Here is a 16,679-nt window from a genome sequence, read left to right on the forward strand (position 1 = left end):
GCTGACCTTGCATATTTGGAATAAATCCCATTTGGTCATGATGTATAATGTTTTCTATGCATTGTTGGATTCAATTTACCAATAATTTATTGAGGATGTCTACATTATGTCAATGAGAGATATTAGTCTGTAGTTTTCTTTTCTTACAGTGTCTTTGGCTGGTTTTCGTATTGGGGTAATTCTGGCCTCACAGAATGAGTTAGGAAATACTGCTTGTGCTTTTGTATTCTGAAAGACATTGCGGAGAATTGATATACGTTCTTCCTTAAATGCCTTAAATGTTTGGTAGAATTCATCAGTGAGCCTATCTGGGCCTGCTGCTGCCTATTTTAGAAGATTGTTAATTATTCATTTAATTTCTTCAGTAGATATTGGCTTATCCAGATTGTCTATTTCTTGTGTAAATTTTGACAAATTGTCTTTTAAGAATTGGTTCATTTCATCTAGGTTACCAAATTTGTGGGCATAAAGCTATTCATAATATTCTTTTTTTATCCTTTTAATGTCCATGGAGTCTGTAATAACATCTCCTATTTCATTTCTGATATTAGTAATTTGTATTCTCTCTCTCACTATTTTTTTAAAATTAGTCTGGCCAAAGGCTTTATCAATTTTACTGATCTTTTCAAAGAATCAGCTTTTGGTTTTGTTAACTTTCTCCTTCCTTCCTTCCTTCCTTCCTTCCTTCCTTCCTTCCTTCCTTCCATCCATCCATCTCTCTCTCTTTTTGGAGACAGAGTCTTGTTCTATCACACAGGCTGGAGTGCAGTGGCTGATCTCAGCTAACTGCAACCTCCACCTCCTGGGTTCAAGCTATTCTCCTGCCTCAGCCTGCTGAGTAGCTGGGACTACAGGCGCGCACCACCACACTAGGCTAATTTTTGTATTATTAGTAGAGACGGGGTCTCTACTAATATTGGCCAGGCTGGTCTTGAGCTCCTGACCTCATTATCTGACCACCTTGGCCTCCTAAAGTGCTGGGATTACAGGTGTGAGCTACTGTACCCAGCCGGTTTTGTTAATTTTCTCTATTGATTTCCTGTTTTCAATTTCATCGACTTCTGCTTTAATTGTATTATTATTTTTTCTTGTGCTTGATTTAGATTTAATTTGCTCTTCTTTTTTTTTGTTTCCTATGGTGGCAGCTTATATGATTGATGTCAGATATTCTTTTTTAATGTATGTGTTTAATGCTATGCATTTCCTACTAAACACTACTCTTGCTGCATCCCACACATTTTGAAAAGTTGCATTTTTATTTTAATTTAGTTCAAATATTTTAGGCTAGGTGTGGTAGCTCATGCCTGTAATCCCAGCACTTCAGGAGGCCTAGGTGGGTGGATCACTTGAGGTCAGGAGTTTGAGACCAGCCTGGCCAACATAGGGTAACCCCGTATCTACTAAAAATACAAAGAATTAGCCGGCTGTGGTGGCATGCACCTATAGTCCCAGCTTCTTGGGAGGCTGAGGCACAAAAGTCACTTGAACCCAGGACATGGAGGTTGCTGTGAGCTGAGATCAGGCCACTGTGCTCCAACCTTGGTGGCAGAGTGAGACCATGTCCAAATAAATAAATAAATAAACCAAATATTTTAAAGCTAATCTTGAGATTTCTTTTTTAATTCAGGTGGTTTTAAGAAGTGTGTTATTTGCTCTTTAAGTATTTTAAGATTTTCTAGCTATCTTTTATTGATTTCTAGTTTGATTATCACTGTGGTCTGAGAACAGACATTATATAATTTCGAATTTTTAAATTTGTTAAGGTATTTTTTTTTATGGCCTAGACCACATTCTAGGCCATAAAAAGCACCTTAACAAATTTAAAAATCAGGAGGCTGTTTCATCTACATGAAAATCTGTTTAGTGTAACCACTTTCACACATTATCTTAGCTAGATCTTCTGGATAACTTGCTTCAGCTTCTACATCAGCACTTGCTGATCCACTTTCCACTTTTTTTCCACGCCCCCCAACCCCTTTTTTTTTAGAAAATGTTCCTGAAGGAAGGGAAAAGTGCTCCTCCAGTGAACACACACAAATAAGAAAGTACAACAGCTGGACTGCTGATATGGAGAAAGTTTAAGTAGTCTGCGTAGAGGGTCAGACCAGCCACAACCTTCCCTTAAGTCAAGACCTGATCCAGAGCAAGGCCCCAACTCTTCAATTCTATGAAGGCTGAGAGAGGTGGGGAAGCTGCAGAAGAAAATTTGGAAGCTAGCAGACATTGGTTCAATGAGGAAAGAAGCCACCTTCATAACGTACAAGTGCAAGGTTGGCCAGGTGTGGTGGCTTGTCCCAGCTATTCCAGAGTCTGAGGTGGGAAGATCACTTGAGCCAGAAGTTTGAGAGCAGCCTGGGCGACATACTGAGACCCTAACTCTAAAAGTTTTTTTTTTTTAGTTAGCCGGGAACGTTGGTGCACACCTGTAGTCCCAGCTACTCAGGAGGCTGAGGCAGGAGGATAGCTTTGTGCCTAGGAGTTCGAGGTGGTGAGCAGGTAGAAATCAGTAAATTCAGGAAGAAGATTGCAGATTCCCCGCTCATTTGTCTGGGTGTTGTTCCCTGCCATAAACCCTGGGCAGAAGACACAAAAGAAAGAAGGGAACAGTGGAAGGAAGATAAAGCAAAGGTCTTAAGAAGTGCCGACACCTAAAAGTGGTGTCTTATCAGATTGCCTATTCACAGTGAGCTAGGACTAATAAGAGAAGCATTTTTTAAAATCAACATTTTTTTTCTTTATTGTAACAAAATGGGTTACATAGGAACATTGAGAGATTATTTCTCTGTATAGGAAACTTTGGATACTATCTACTAGTGTTCAAAGTCAGGCATGACACTTTTAAAATTTAGCTATATAAATATTATTCTATATGTTGCTATCAAAGGATAAAATTACAACAAATTTAAAGATTTCAATTGGCTTCATTGCGATTCTACAATCAGGCAGCACTTCATCCCATTAAATAGAATGAGTTCTGATGAGCTGAGCAGAGACTGGCTTTATTGACAGAGGAGAGCTGAAGAAAGCAGAAGCAAAGAACAAAGAATAAAAGAATACATTAGTCCTTTCAAAGTTATTTTTCTTGGAAGGCAGGGACAGGGAGACAGAAGAATAGAAGAGTAACTGATTAGTTAACATCAGGCTACTTCGAGCTTCCTTTTTTGTGTAAGGGTAAAGCAAAGAAACTGCATAATCATGCTGGTTGAAGCTGTAAACTGGCCTGTTTGGGAAATTCTCTCTCTTGCTCTCAATCTTGCTTTCTCAGAGGTCAGGAAGGTCAGTTAACAACTTAGTTTGGGTCTGATGACAAGGAACTTTAGCCAGGGTGACTCCATTTTGATGTAGTCTGGTCCCCTGCGGCCCAGGGCAGGAGTTTAGTCTGAGATAGTGGCCTCCTGCATTTTTATTTTGCATTGCAAATATAGATAATGCAGACTGGCATATTCTGATGCATGGGCAGTCAATTAAGCTTTACATTTATGTAATAATTGTGATATTTGATGGTAATAGAGGAATGGCATCACATGTTGCAGTTTTTCTCAAATGGGAGTCAGAGTCCTCCAGGAAAGGGGTGGGAGACTGCCCTTCTGAGCTGGGAAGAGCTTTGTGCACAGCTCCCCACAAGAGCACTCCCAGTGCACTCTCAGTATCTGAGCCTTCTTCCCATGGTCTCCGGCAACTGCCACTTGCCCTTCCTGATAGCTGGTCGGTAGTCATCTTCCCAGAGAGCTTTACGGGAGGGGACAACGGTGGTGAGAAAGGCATGTCGGTATGTACGCCAGCTGGCAGGTGAGGCAGACTCTCTGTGGCTACCGTGAGCCTCTCAAGGGGAAATTAAGTGACCACAGCAGGGAGAAGGGTTTGGTCACATACTCCCACCTTGTTAACTACCATAAGGTGTGTTGACTGCCATAAGGCTTTTTTCCTACAGTTAGGCAGAAACTCCTTCTTTTCTCTCTCTCTCTCTTTTTTTTTTTTTAGAGATGGAGTCTGGCTCTGTCGCCCAAGCTGGAGGGCAGTGGCATGATCTCAGCTCATTGCAAACTTCTCCTCCTGAGTTTAAATGATTCTCCTGTCTCAGCCTCCCGATTAGCTGGGATTACTTGGGAGGCATGCCACCATGCCAGCCTAATTTTTTGTATTTTGGGCCATGTTGGCCAGGCTGGTCTCAAACTCCTGGCCTCAAGTGATCTGCCCACCTTGGCCTCCCAAAGTTAGGGGATTACAGGCATGAGCCACTGTGCATGGCTCCTATAGCTAGGCAGAAACTTCTAGGAAAACGTTGCCTAACTGACACCCCTACCTTAGGGGTCCTGCCAACAGCACTGATTGGGCGGGAGAACGCCCTTACCAACATTCTTTCCCGATAAGCAGCTACATGGTTCCAGCCAGCTTATTGACTGCGCACAAAGTGTCTTTGCGTGCTGTAGTTCACTTTCTGACACAAATGAGCAGAATTCCACCTCATTTTAAGGCTAAAAGCCTGCCCCAAAATGAACATGAAATATATGTCACATATATGTTAACTCACTGTGCATACTTTACTTTCTCCATAAATATTCATAGGCATTCCCCAATCCTGATAAATATGCGTGGAAGACAGACCCTGGAAGGCTTAAATGCCACTGTTTTCTTTTCTTTGGAGAAGTGTTTTTGATTTCCCTGGAAGCTACGTTTCCCCAGTGTGTAGGTTATTACTTAGAAAATAAACTTTTCTCCTTTTTCCTTCCTCCATTGATCTCATGGTCATTTGTTAATATGTAGATATAGTGGCTAGGACTGTGAGCTTCTGTTCTGGTTAAAATTGGCCATTCCCACTTTGCTCTTTTCTTGTGTTTTGTGATCTTGATTATACCACTTAGAGCCTGTATTTCCCTATCTCCTTAGGTGCTGAGGTTTAGGAGTGCAAAGTTCTAATTTGCCTTCCCATCTCCTACAGGCTCAGCACATGCCTGTTATAGATCGGGTGCTCCACAAGCATTTGATGGAATTGAAATGAAATGAATTAATTATGCTAAAAAGAAATGGCTGTTCCATGGGTGAAGCAGCACTGAAAAATGGTGAAAAACATAGGTTTTCCAGTAAGACCATTGCAGTCTCCAGAATTTCCACACTGGCCTTATTTGGGAGAGTGAACAAAGGCATTTGTCTTACAGCTTCGTTAGTACAGAAATCCTTTGTTTTGGCTAAATCTAACAGTCTCCTGAAAGTAATTTTTAACACTACCTTTGCTACAGACAGCTAAGGATTAAAATAACTTCTCCAACCTGTTTCCACATATGAAAAATAGGTGATAATGTGTGTGCAGTATTCTTTGGCCTGCCACACTGAGCAGTCAATAACAAACTATTATTATTATTATTACTATGATATTTGAAGTTGTTTATATTCATAACATGTTAGAATGTTAGAAGAGAGCTCGGAAACAGCAAAAACACAGACTCTTGAGACCACAGACCTGAGTGGGAATCCCGTCTTCACCCCTTCCTAGCAGGATGACCCTGGGTACATTGCTCATCTAACACCTTGGTGTGTGAGGACCACCTGGACTTGCTAAAATCATATTCCAGGATGCCACCCTAGATATTCTGATTAAGTTGTTTTATGGTGAGGCCCAGAGAACTGCATTTTACAAGTTTTCCAGGTGATTCTGATTCATGAACTGTATGAACCATAGTTTGTGAAATGCTAACTTAATCTCTTGAAATCTCAGGGTTTATTTCCCCCCCCTGGTTTGTGGTTTTGGATGGAAAATATCTGGCCTCAAATCTGGCTTATTGCAGAGAATCTGGCTTCCTGTGCTCAGAAGCTTTGGCTGTCTTCCTTCTAGATAAGGTCTCTTTAACTATTTCATCCAAACATGTGCAGCCAGTGTCACAGAAGAGACCAAAGTCTGTGTTAGAAGTTGATAGAATTCAGGTAGCAAATCAAAGACCACCAAACGTTAAAGGGTAAAAAGTGTCTGTGAAATACATCAGATGTATTTTGCAGAATATACTTCTGTAATAGAATGGGTTCCCCCTGCCCCTTGCAAATCAGCCATGTGTGGAAATAAAAAAATTCCATGCTGATGAGCACATTTCCCTGATTTCCAGTGCCAGAAACCATGTGAAGAGTGAGCAAGGAAGGCCTGCACCATCACCATCAGCAGGTAGCAGTTTCATAACAAATTCTACAGATTTAACTTCTTGCCTGCCTCTGATTCATTAACAGAATATTAGGAGAAAATTAACAGAGTCCGATGACCTCAGAGGACTTTTGAGGGGAAGTCTGAGTCCATGCTGGACTGAGTCAGCTACAAAGAAAGTGAAACTTCATTTTGCTCACAGCCTGCAGCTTTTAGAGTTCCTGTTTGCTGTGTGTGTGCTCGATCCATCCATCCCTCTCTCTTAGCTGATGTTTGCTGCTGCTGTTGCTACCGAATGGGAACTTCGAAGCCCTGCTTCCTATAATAAGCTAGATGAGCTCATTTGTTAATGTTTTCCTTCCTGTTATACTTTTCAGTATGTCAGGCTGCTATTTAACGTTGAATTGTCCCAATCTGTGGCATTACATAATGATATAATTTCTTTGCTGTATAATTGGTAGAGAACTTTGTGATGATTCTGATGGGAGGGAGATAAAAACTATCAAGAAACATAGGGCTGTGAGTATATAAATGCAAAAATAGCCAATTCCATCAACTCTCCCCGGAATGAGTCGGGGAAAAAACATTAAAGTTTCCTTTTTGGCTTTTTTTTTCTTCTGCTCAAGGAAAATATTTTAAACTGAATTTCCCCCCTTTTCATCCATTGTTTGTGGACACAGGATATAGAGCAGCAGGGGAGAAGAGAAAAAATCTGCTGAAAGCTTGTTCTGTTTAACAGATTAGATTCAAATTTGCTTTTAAGAAGAATGAATTTGTAATGTTTTATTCAGGCACAGCTATGGCAAATATAGTCAGAGTTGAAATCTGCCTTAAAGAAAGAATTTTTGTAATTATAAACTCCCAAATAAAGCTCTGAAACAGAATCTGATTTGCCTATCTATGGGTAGCTTTTCTTAGTTTTAATTTATCCATACACTCACTCATTCATTCAACAAACACTGGCTGCTGCCCTCTGTGCTAGACACTGGGAAAAGGGAGGTAAAATAGTTTGTGCCTTCTGATAGGAGTGCTCTGATACCCCTCTTCGTAGCTCCCATGGAACTCCCAGTGTACTCTATCACAGCGTTTTTTCTATTCTATTGAAATTACTTATTCAACAAATATTTTTATTTTTTATATATTTTTAAATTTCAGTAGCTTTAGGGGTACAAGTGGTTTTTAATTACATGGATGAATTGTGTAGTGGTGAAATCTGAAAGTTTGGTGCACTCATCACAGGAGGAGTGTATATCGTACCCAATACATAGCTGTTTATCCCTCCCCCACGAGTCTTCAGTGTCCATTATACCACCCTGTAATGCCTTCACACACCCAGAGCTTAGCTCCCACTTATTATAAGTGAGAACATACAGTGTTTGAACAAATATTTGTCAAGCATTTCCTCTGTGGCAAGCACAGGACTACATGGTCCTGTCTACCCCATAGGGCTGTTGTGAGGATTAAGGATTAAGGAACAAAGTGCTTGACACCACACCTGGGTTTAGAAGGCATTTAACAGGTGTCTGATGAATGACTTCATGGCCAGTAGGAAACTGTTGCTAGGAAGAGATTTGCTAGTGACCCTGTGATCGTGAACTTCAGTAGGATGAGGTGGTGGAAAAGGATCAAGGCTTCTGCCAGTCCCTGGCAGCAGTAATTCTGCACCTTTCCTGCAGTCGCATTTATTTGAACTTCTGGTCTACCTACTTTTGCTTAGGTTTCTCTTTTTGGCCTCAGCCACTTTGTGACTCCCTCCTTCCTTCTAATTCCTCCCTCCTTTCTCTCTTTCTGTCTCCCTCTTTTTTCTTTCTTTCTTTCTCTTTGTGTCATTCTGCACAGACTGTGGTCATAAAACTTGAGCAATTTTACCCATCAAATATATTCAAGATGATAGAAGATTTGGCTGCTCAGGAGGACCCATCAGGCATCCCAAATCATTGGCCTATATGAATCAGAGCAGTGGGCAAGGCTCAGTCCCTACAGGTTGGGCCAACCTGAGGATGACAAGAATGGCCTCTATTATAACTTGAAGTATATAGATACACACAAATGCCTTGCTGTAGATTTCTATACATAAATCTTATTCAAAGGAGGTTTTGATATTCTAAATTATGGAACAAAAATGCTGATTCTTTTGATAGGAATTCCAGAATATAGAATGAGTGACTGGAATATGTGAAGTGAAAGAAATGAGGGGTTATTTGTTCTTAGAAGAAAAGTACAACTTGGAGAATTCGGCTGTCATTTCCTTAGCACTCATTAGGAAGTTTTAATTATACAGGATCGTGGATGAAGGAAATGATGTATCTTCTGCAATTAATTCCTAAGCATATCTTTTGCCCTTGGCTGGAGGGTAGTATCTCTCACAGGTCTGAGGACTATGTTGGTTTTTGCTCTCCATAATTCCTCAGAGCCTCATCCAGTGCCCGTTGCCCAAAAAGTAACCAGTACCCATCTATTGATGTAAAAGAATCCAGTGTTTCCAGTGTGTAGAAGTCACTTTGAAATACTGCATTTTGTAGTTCAAATTCTCTAAACGGAATTCTTGAACAAATGATAAAATAAAAAGTCGAAGAAAACATAGATAGCAAACCAGAACATGACATTAAGGCATAACTTCCCAAATAGGATTTAAACCATTGATATGGATGACAATAACATACTTTGGTTTTAGGTAATAACTGTTTGAGGAACTCAGAATTGACAGGGTAACACCCCTAGGGGCTCAAGGCTAGCTGCTATTACGATGGTATAGACCAAGCTTGTTCAACCCATGGCCTGTGAGCTGCATGCAGCCCAGGGTGGCTTCCAATGTGGCCCAACACAAATTCCTAACTGTCTTAAAACATTATGAGTTTTTTAAAATTTGAGATGAAGTCTCACTCTGTCACCTAGGTTGGAGTGCAGTGGCACGATCTCAGCTCACTGCAACCTCCGCCCCTCCGCCTCCCAGGTTCAAGTGATTCTCCTGCCTCAGCCTCCCAAGTAGCTGGGATTACAGGCATACACCACCATGCCCAGCTAATTTTTGTATTTTTAGTAGAGACGGGATTTTGCCATGTTAGCCAGGCTGGTCTTGAACTCCTGTCCTCAGATGATCCACCTGCTTTGGCCTCCCAAAGTGCTGGGATGACAGGTGAGAACCACCCTGCCCAGCTAGCATTATGAGATTTTCTTACAATATATTTTTAGTTCATCTGCTATTATTAGTGTTAGTGTATTTTATGTGTGGCCCAACAAAATTCTTTTTCTTCCAGTGTGGCCCAGGGAAGCCAAAAGATTGGACACCCCTGGTCTAGACATCCATTGTCATAAGTGGGTTCAGGCTTTTGAATGGGAAATTGGAAGAAATAATTATCAGGGAGATATGAGCAAAACAGAATAAAACGAAGCAAACCCTGATTTCGGCTTACTGAGAACAGTTTTCTAGTCTTAGCATCAGCAAATTAAATTATCTTCCTCAAGCCATTTGATTAATCCCTGGATATATGGAATCCAAGTAGGTGAACTCAGCAGCTTTAGTTTACAGATAGACTCAAATCACTATCTAGGTCTGATTAATTAGATGACAACCAATTTTAAATCAGATCAAATTATGCAGGAATGAAAAAGAAGGTGATTGAATAGCCCACCTAAAGGAATAGTCACATTCTAGGGGACCAGAGAGAAATTTAATTAAGCCTCTAAGAAATCAGGATATGAAAAAGTTTTTTTTTGTTGTTGTTGTTGTTGTCTGAGCCAGAGTCTTGCTCTGTTGCCCAGGCTGGAGTGCAGTGGTGCAATCTCGGCTCACTGCAACCCAACTTCTGTCTCCCAGGGTCAAGCAATTCTCCTGCCTCAGCCTCCCAAGTAGCTGGGATTACAGGCACCTGCCACCACGCCTGGTTAATTTTTGTATTTTTAGTAAAGATGGGATTTCACTAGGTTGGTCAGGCTGGTATTGAACTCCTGACCTCAGGTGAACTGGAAAATAAAAATCCCAGAATTGTATCAGTCAGTGATTTACTGGATTCCATCCATAAACTCTTGATAAGAGAGAGGTAACATGCATTTTGTCTGACATGATTTTCTTTCCCACCTACTGCATAGCATTTTTCATAATATTATGTTATTAATAGAAGATTCCTAACCAGTAGTTTCTTGTGTTAAGAATCCTGAAATTTCAGATAGCAAGAAAGTTTGTCTTAGGGAACTGATAAAGTATGAGCTGAATTGGACACGACTGAAAGATGTGGTTCTTGGATTTGCTATGGCTAATTATGATAGTATTTGGAACACAAGGACAATTATTTCTTGGCTTCTGGTGTTTGCAGCATTGTATAAACAGGCCACTGAGAGACCAACCCAATCTTTTCTTTGTATCTGCTGAAGCATGCATGCATGCACATGGCTATTGTCTCTGGTGCCAGTGAACTCAAACACAAGAATATGATTTCTGAATCTTGCCAAGATTTTTAATGGAACTACAGTACTTACAAAATAAGACTATATAAGGCAGCTATGCTATTATGTTGTGTTAACTTTTAAAAGTTTAGTGTCAATCTCTAGTGCTTTCTTTTCAGGCTAGTTACTGTTGAAATGTATAGTATGCATGGACAGAGGTAAATACGTCCAGGGCATCTTTCTCTAGAGGGTACAACTCTGGACTGTCACACCTGGGTCCAGAATCCTGAGCGCAACAGTCATCAGGATTGACCTGTCCTCATCTTCCCCTCACCATGCTGGGAGAGTCTCTACTTGAGATTTCACGAGGGCACCAATACAATTCATTGAGGTTGATTAAAATTGTATTATGGATTAGACTGAATAATATACAGTTATTTTACAAATAACTCTAGTATGCTTCTATGAAACATAGCCCCTCAATGTGGGGCCTTATGGAATTTCAAAATTTTTAGATTTTTAACTTTTGGGAAGTAATACAGCTAGCCACTTCTCTGTATGGGCAGGAATGAGGGTTCCCTAGGAGCATATCTTTTTTTTAAATCTTGCTAAAATAGACATAAAAATTCCCATTTTAACCATTTTTGACTGCACTATTTAGTGGCATTAAGTGTTTTCATCATGTTGTGCCACCATCACTACCATCCATTTCCAGAACTTTTCATCACTCCAAACTGAAACTCTGTACCCATTAAATGCTACTGCCCCATTTCTTACCCTCTGCCTCCAGACCCTGGTAACCACCATTCTGTTTTCTGTCTCTGTGAAATGACTACTCTAGGTACTTCATATAATAGAATTATAGAATATTCACCCTTTTGTGTCTCGCTTATTTCACATAGCATGATGTCCTCAAGGTTCATCCGTGTCATAACATGGGTCAAAATTCCCTTTTCTTTAAGGCAGGAATAATAATTGCATCCTGAGTATATGGAAAATTCTGTATAGCCGTTCATCCATTGATGGACACTTATGAATAGTAATGCTGCTGGGAACACGGGTGTACAAGTATCTCTTAGAGACCTTGCTTTCAATTCCTTTGTGTATATACCCAGAAGTGAAATGGCTGAATCATACAGTAATTCTATGTTTAATTTTTTGAGGATGTGTCATACTGTTTTCTACAGTGGCTGTGGCATTTTATATTTGGAGCATATATCTTTTTTTTTTTTGAGACAGAGTTTCACACTGTCACTCAGTTTGGAGTGCAGTGGCACGATCTTGGCTCACTGCAACCTCCTTCTCCCAGGTTCAAGCAATTCTTGTGCCTCAGCTTCCCAAGTAGCTGGGATTATAAGAGTGCGCTACCAAGCTGGCTATTTTCTTTTCTTTTCTTTTCTTTTTTGTATTTTTAGTAGAGATGGGATTTCACCATGTTGACTAGGCTGGTCTCAAACTCCTGACCTCAGGTGATCTGCCTGCCTCTGCCTCCCAAAGTGCTGGGATTATAGGCATGAGTGATTACGCCCCGTCTGTAGCATATCTTTTTGATGCAACCTCTTCTTTGTTTTAAAAATGTGAGGCAAGCAGGCCTTCTGCCCTGAGGAAAAGTCACTGGACATTTTATTGATCTCAGCAGTGCCTTTTCTATGCTATTCAGTTCCAGGAATTGGTCTGGGAAGTTTGAGCCTTGTCAATGTGAAGGGGTCCGTATCTGAGTCCCTTTCAAATTGGTAGCTCATCAGTGCATTGCCATTTGTGTTATCCATTGGTGTTTTCACAAACGATTAGTTGCCCCACTGGAGAGGAGGAACACTAAGATGCTGCCTGCCCTACACCATGAAACACCCTCTGTGGCTGTGGAGCCCCAGAGAGTAACTGTTAAATGTCCCTGCCTCTCCTCCTGTGCATATAAAAGGGCTGGTATAATAAGCATAAACATAATAAGCAATTCCGTAATAGAAAATAGTATGCCAACATCAATTCCATTTCAGTGGAAGAAATGCTTTGCCACTCATGTCAGCAATGCTTTGGGTATGGAAAACCATAGGACGCCTCACACTGTACTCAGAATCCTATTAAAACAAAGGATGTCGCTGTGGAAAAACATTAGGGAAGAGATTTCTATTCATGTGTAGATATTCTTTTAAAATTGAGAACCTTAGCAGGGCATGGTGGTGTATGCCTGTAGTCCTAGCTACTTGGGAGGCTGAGGCAGGAGAATTGCTTGAACTTGGGAGGCGAAGGTTGCAGTGAGCTGAGATCACACCACTGTACTCCAGCCTGTGTGACAGAGTAATACTCAGTCTTAAAAAAAAAACAAACCATCATGTTGTACATCTAAAACATACAATTTTTATTTTATGTATTTATACCTTTTGTAGAATCAGGGTTTTGCCATGTTGCCCAGGCTGGTCTCAAACTCATGAACTCAAGCGGTCTGCCCGCCTTGACCTCCCAGAGGGCTGAAATTGCAGGCATGAGCCACCAGGCCTGGCCTACAACATCTTCAATTACTATTACTACAAAAATAATTTTCACCTCACAGATCCCCCCGCTCCCTTCCCCAAATCTCATTCTCTGGAACTCTCTGGACCACTTCTTGAGAACTACTGCCATAAGGGTACTGAAAGAACTTTGAGGAATGAGAGGGCTCACAAGCATTAGAATATAAACCAGAAAAAACAACTTTCAGATCTCTCTCTAGTCCAATTCTCTTATTTTATAAATGAGTAACCGAGGGCACAGAGAGAAATACGCTTTACCTAAATCTTACACATTAGTATCAGAAACAGCACTGAGGACTTCTGAGCTGGTTCCTACTGTCCTTTGTATTATACTTTTCTTCCTCTTTTGTCAAAAATGAATTTAGAAAATTCTATATTTTCCTTCTTTAAAACTGAACAATGGCATTAATACATGCTTTTTGTGGAGACAAGGAGTTATCTTTCCCAATGGAGAGTTGAGTTTTATGGTCTTTCCTGAGTGCAGTTTTGCATCTCAATTGTGTACTTCCGTTCCGAAGCAGTGACGTATTCTAATCTGTAAACACAGAACCAAAATGAAGTTGAAGGTGAAGTGGAAGTTTAACAGGCTGGGTGTTCTCAAAGACCAAAATAGATCTCTGAATTTTTTTCTGCATTCAAAAAAAAAAAAAAAAGACTATTTCTAACTGGCAATAATAAAACAAATTTTAAAAATACAAATAAGCACCTCATTACATTTAAATAAAACAGAACATAGTAATGACTCACAAATCTTAGCCAAACTAGCTTTAATTAGTGATACATCAAAATTAGAGTATTGTAAAATGAACTTCTCATAAAATAGTCCTACCATATGGACATCAAATATACTATTACAGCAAAGTCCAATCACATATCTAATTGGAAAATAAAAGTAAGTCAAAATGTAAGCATAATTCTACATTGAAAATAACTCAGAATAAAAATTTTAATGTAAACAGTCGTGATTTCCTACAATAGAGTTAATTACTTGATTACTATTATTACTATTATTTAATAGATATTTGATAGACAAAGTTGTCTTTGATTAAATTTCTTTTATAAATACCACTAAGTTTTATTTCCAAACTGTATCCATGCTTTTTCCTACTTGTGAAGGACCTATTCACTAAAGTTATAACTGGGGAGAAAAGAATTTCTATTGATAATCTCATTCCTGCCAAAAATGAAATGAGAACCAATGAAATGAAGGCACAAATGTTTTATGTTGAGCACAATCTGATGACACGGAACTCAGTGAACACATTTTGTTGGTGGGGGGATCTCTATGGATTCACACCTCCTTTGTCATTGGTACTTTGATAAAAATAAACTAGTTCATTCTACTTCTAAAAAAAGTACAATAAAAGTAAAATTGAGAACCATTTTATCTCCCATAAATGAAGATTCTTATCACCTACCAACCCCTTGCACAGCCTCTAGAGTTCCATAATGTAGTGTTCGGCATGAGTGATTAGTTTCTTTGTCTATGCAGATTTTGGGGAATTGTCATTTTCTGCCTATGAAATAAAAGAAAATTTGACTCAGAAGATTAAAAATACATTCTTGCCTCTCTAATTACAAAGATTAAAAGCATTGGGCCTCATCCGAACAATAAACTTAGAGTATAAAATACATGTTTGTCCTGATGGTTAGTGACTTTCAGAGTGCACATTTCACCTGCCCCAAACCTCGCTGAATGGAGCCTTGCAGGGGCTGGGCGCTGACACTCACACATGCCGCATGCCCTCCGTTGTCTACTGCATCTGCAAGGACAATGACGTTTAACTCCAGAGCCAGGCACTCATAGACATCAAGAGGGACTTGGCTTGAGCTATTTAAGTGGCACAAATGTAAAACAGTAAAGGTATTTTTTGGTGTTTATGTTTGTGTTTCATTGTACTCAGATGAGCAAGAAAACACTTCCACAGGTCTTGGTAAATGAAATGATCAAGGAAAAAAATGTGTCCCCCATGTGACCAAAAGCAGAGGAAACTGCTAGCTAAATTTAGGATGCAATATAGCGTAACAACACTAAAAATAGTTTTTTATCAGTTCAATTACCCTCATCATTGAGGGACTCTGTATAGTTATTGAATTATCTAGGTTCTGGAGATGGTTAATTTTATGTGTCTACTTAGAGGGTACTTTTTGAATGAGATTATCATTTAATTCAGTGAACGTTAGGTCCAGCAGTTTGCCTTTCATAGTAGGGGTGGGACTCATTCAACCAGCTATAGTCCCGAATAGAACAAGACCTGCCTCTCCCAGACAGAGGGACTTCTCCAGCAGGCTGCCTTTGGACTTTCTGTGCGCCGCCCGCTCTCCTGGATCTCCAGTGTGTTTGACCCACACTGCAGATGGTGGGCTTGTCAGCTTCCATCATTATATGAGCCTATTCCTTATAATAAATTTTTCTCTCTCTGGCTCACTCGTGTGTGTGTATGCACACACATTTACATCCGACTGATCCTGTTTCTCTGGAGACTCATGACTAAGAGAGTTCCTTTCCTAGATTTACATTTCCTTTCTTTGCTGAATTCCTACATTTCAGAAGGTGAACTCAGATTAGTGTTTTGCTTTCTTTTTTATTCTAGTGAGAAATTAAGACAATTTATTTTATAGAGCTATTAAAAAATAGATGTCATCATATCTATCAGTTGGGCTTCCAGCAAGAAAGGGAATTCTACTCAAAAGAGTTTAACCCAAAAGTGACTATTTACAGAAGTGTGGGCAGGACAAAGGGAATTAACCAGGCATGGTGAGATCCTCAAGGAGCTAGCATCAGCAGGAAGTTGTTACCACATGGAGGCCTGAAGCAGCGAGGAGAGAAAACCATGTGATCAGCACCCAGAAGGGCTGGAGTCCTGGAGGGACCACCAGGGCAGGGGCTGTCACTGAAGCAGGAGGTATCCATAGTCAGAGTATGACTGAAACAAGGAGCTGTGGAAGAAAAACCTAATCTTTTTCTCATCCCACGCTCTGACCTTCCATTGGCTGAACCCATGATATGTCCAAGAGCGGGAAGTTGCTGTGCAGAGAGGCCAGCCTCCTGGGCACACAGAGGCCAGAAGGACTGGATCTGTGGATGAAAACAGAATGGCTAACACTCATGAGAGAAGCCCCAGAGATTTTGCTAGGCACTAAGGACAGTCACCCTTCACCTCCAGCAAACCTCCCCAGGTTTGAAGACTGTGTGGACACAGAGCGTGGATGACACTGGCTGCCTGGCCACGTGGCTTCGACATGGCATCCTCTCACTCCACCCCCACCTCCAAGCAGCAGATGAACAGCACCAGACTAAGCAGGACCTCCTAGGCTGTCACAGACCTGTGACCACTGGGCATCTTTTTATCTGTCGTTTTATTTAAGGTGGTGACACATATAGCCATGTGGAAACTGAATGAAAGCCTCTCTGAAGTGATTTTGAAGGATGAAAAAATTGATAAAAATCAGTCAACTTTTCCTAAAGTTTTTAGGAAGAATGCATATAAGTAAAAATTCCAGTCTTCTAGTCAAACAATGAAGCTTACTTTATTTGTCAAAAGAATTTTTTACAGTAGTTGTCTAGTGTTTTTAAATGATGTGTATCAGGATCGCCCGCTGGATCTACAACTGGATAACCTGGAAAATCAACTTTTTGAGAACGGAACAGATAAAAGGGG

At 40.3% G+C, this 16,679-nt stretch overlaps 1 long non-coding RNA gene across 1 annotated transcript in view; it reads left to right on the forward strand.

The window, feature by feature from the left end:
• LOC128932226 (uncharacterized) overlaps positions 1–13,975 on the forward strand; it is a 90,954-nt gene extending 76,979 nt beyond the window's left edge. The window contains exon 4 of the long non-coding RNA XR_013536441.1: positions 1,988–13,975. This is a non-coding gene — a long non-coding RNA (uncharacterized LOC128932226). The remainder of the gene's footprint in view (positions 1–1,987) is intronic.
• The last annotated feature ends 2,704 nt before the right edge of the window (positions 13,976–16,679 follow it).

This window comes from Callithrix jacchus, chromosome 5, assembly GCF_049354715.1.
Source record: "Callithrix jacchus isolate 240 chromosome 5, calJac240_pri, whole genome shotgun sequence".
NCBI lineage: Eukaryota > Metazoa > Chordata > Mammalia > Primates > Cebidae > Callithrix > Callithrix jacchus.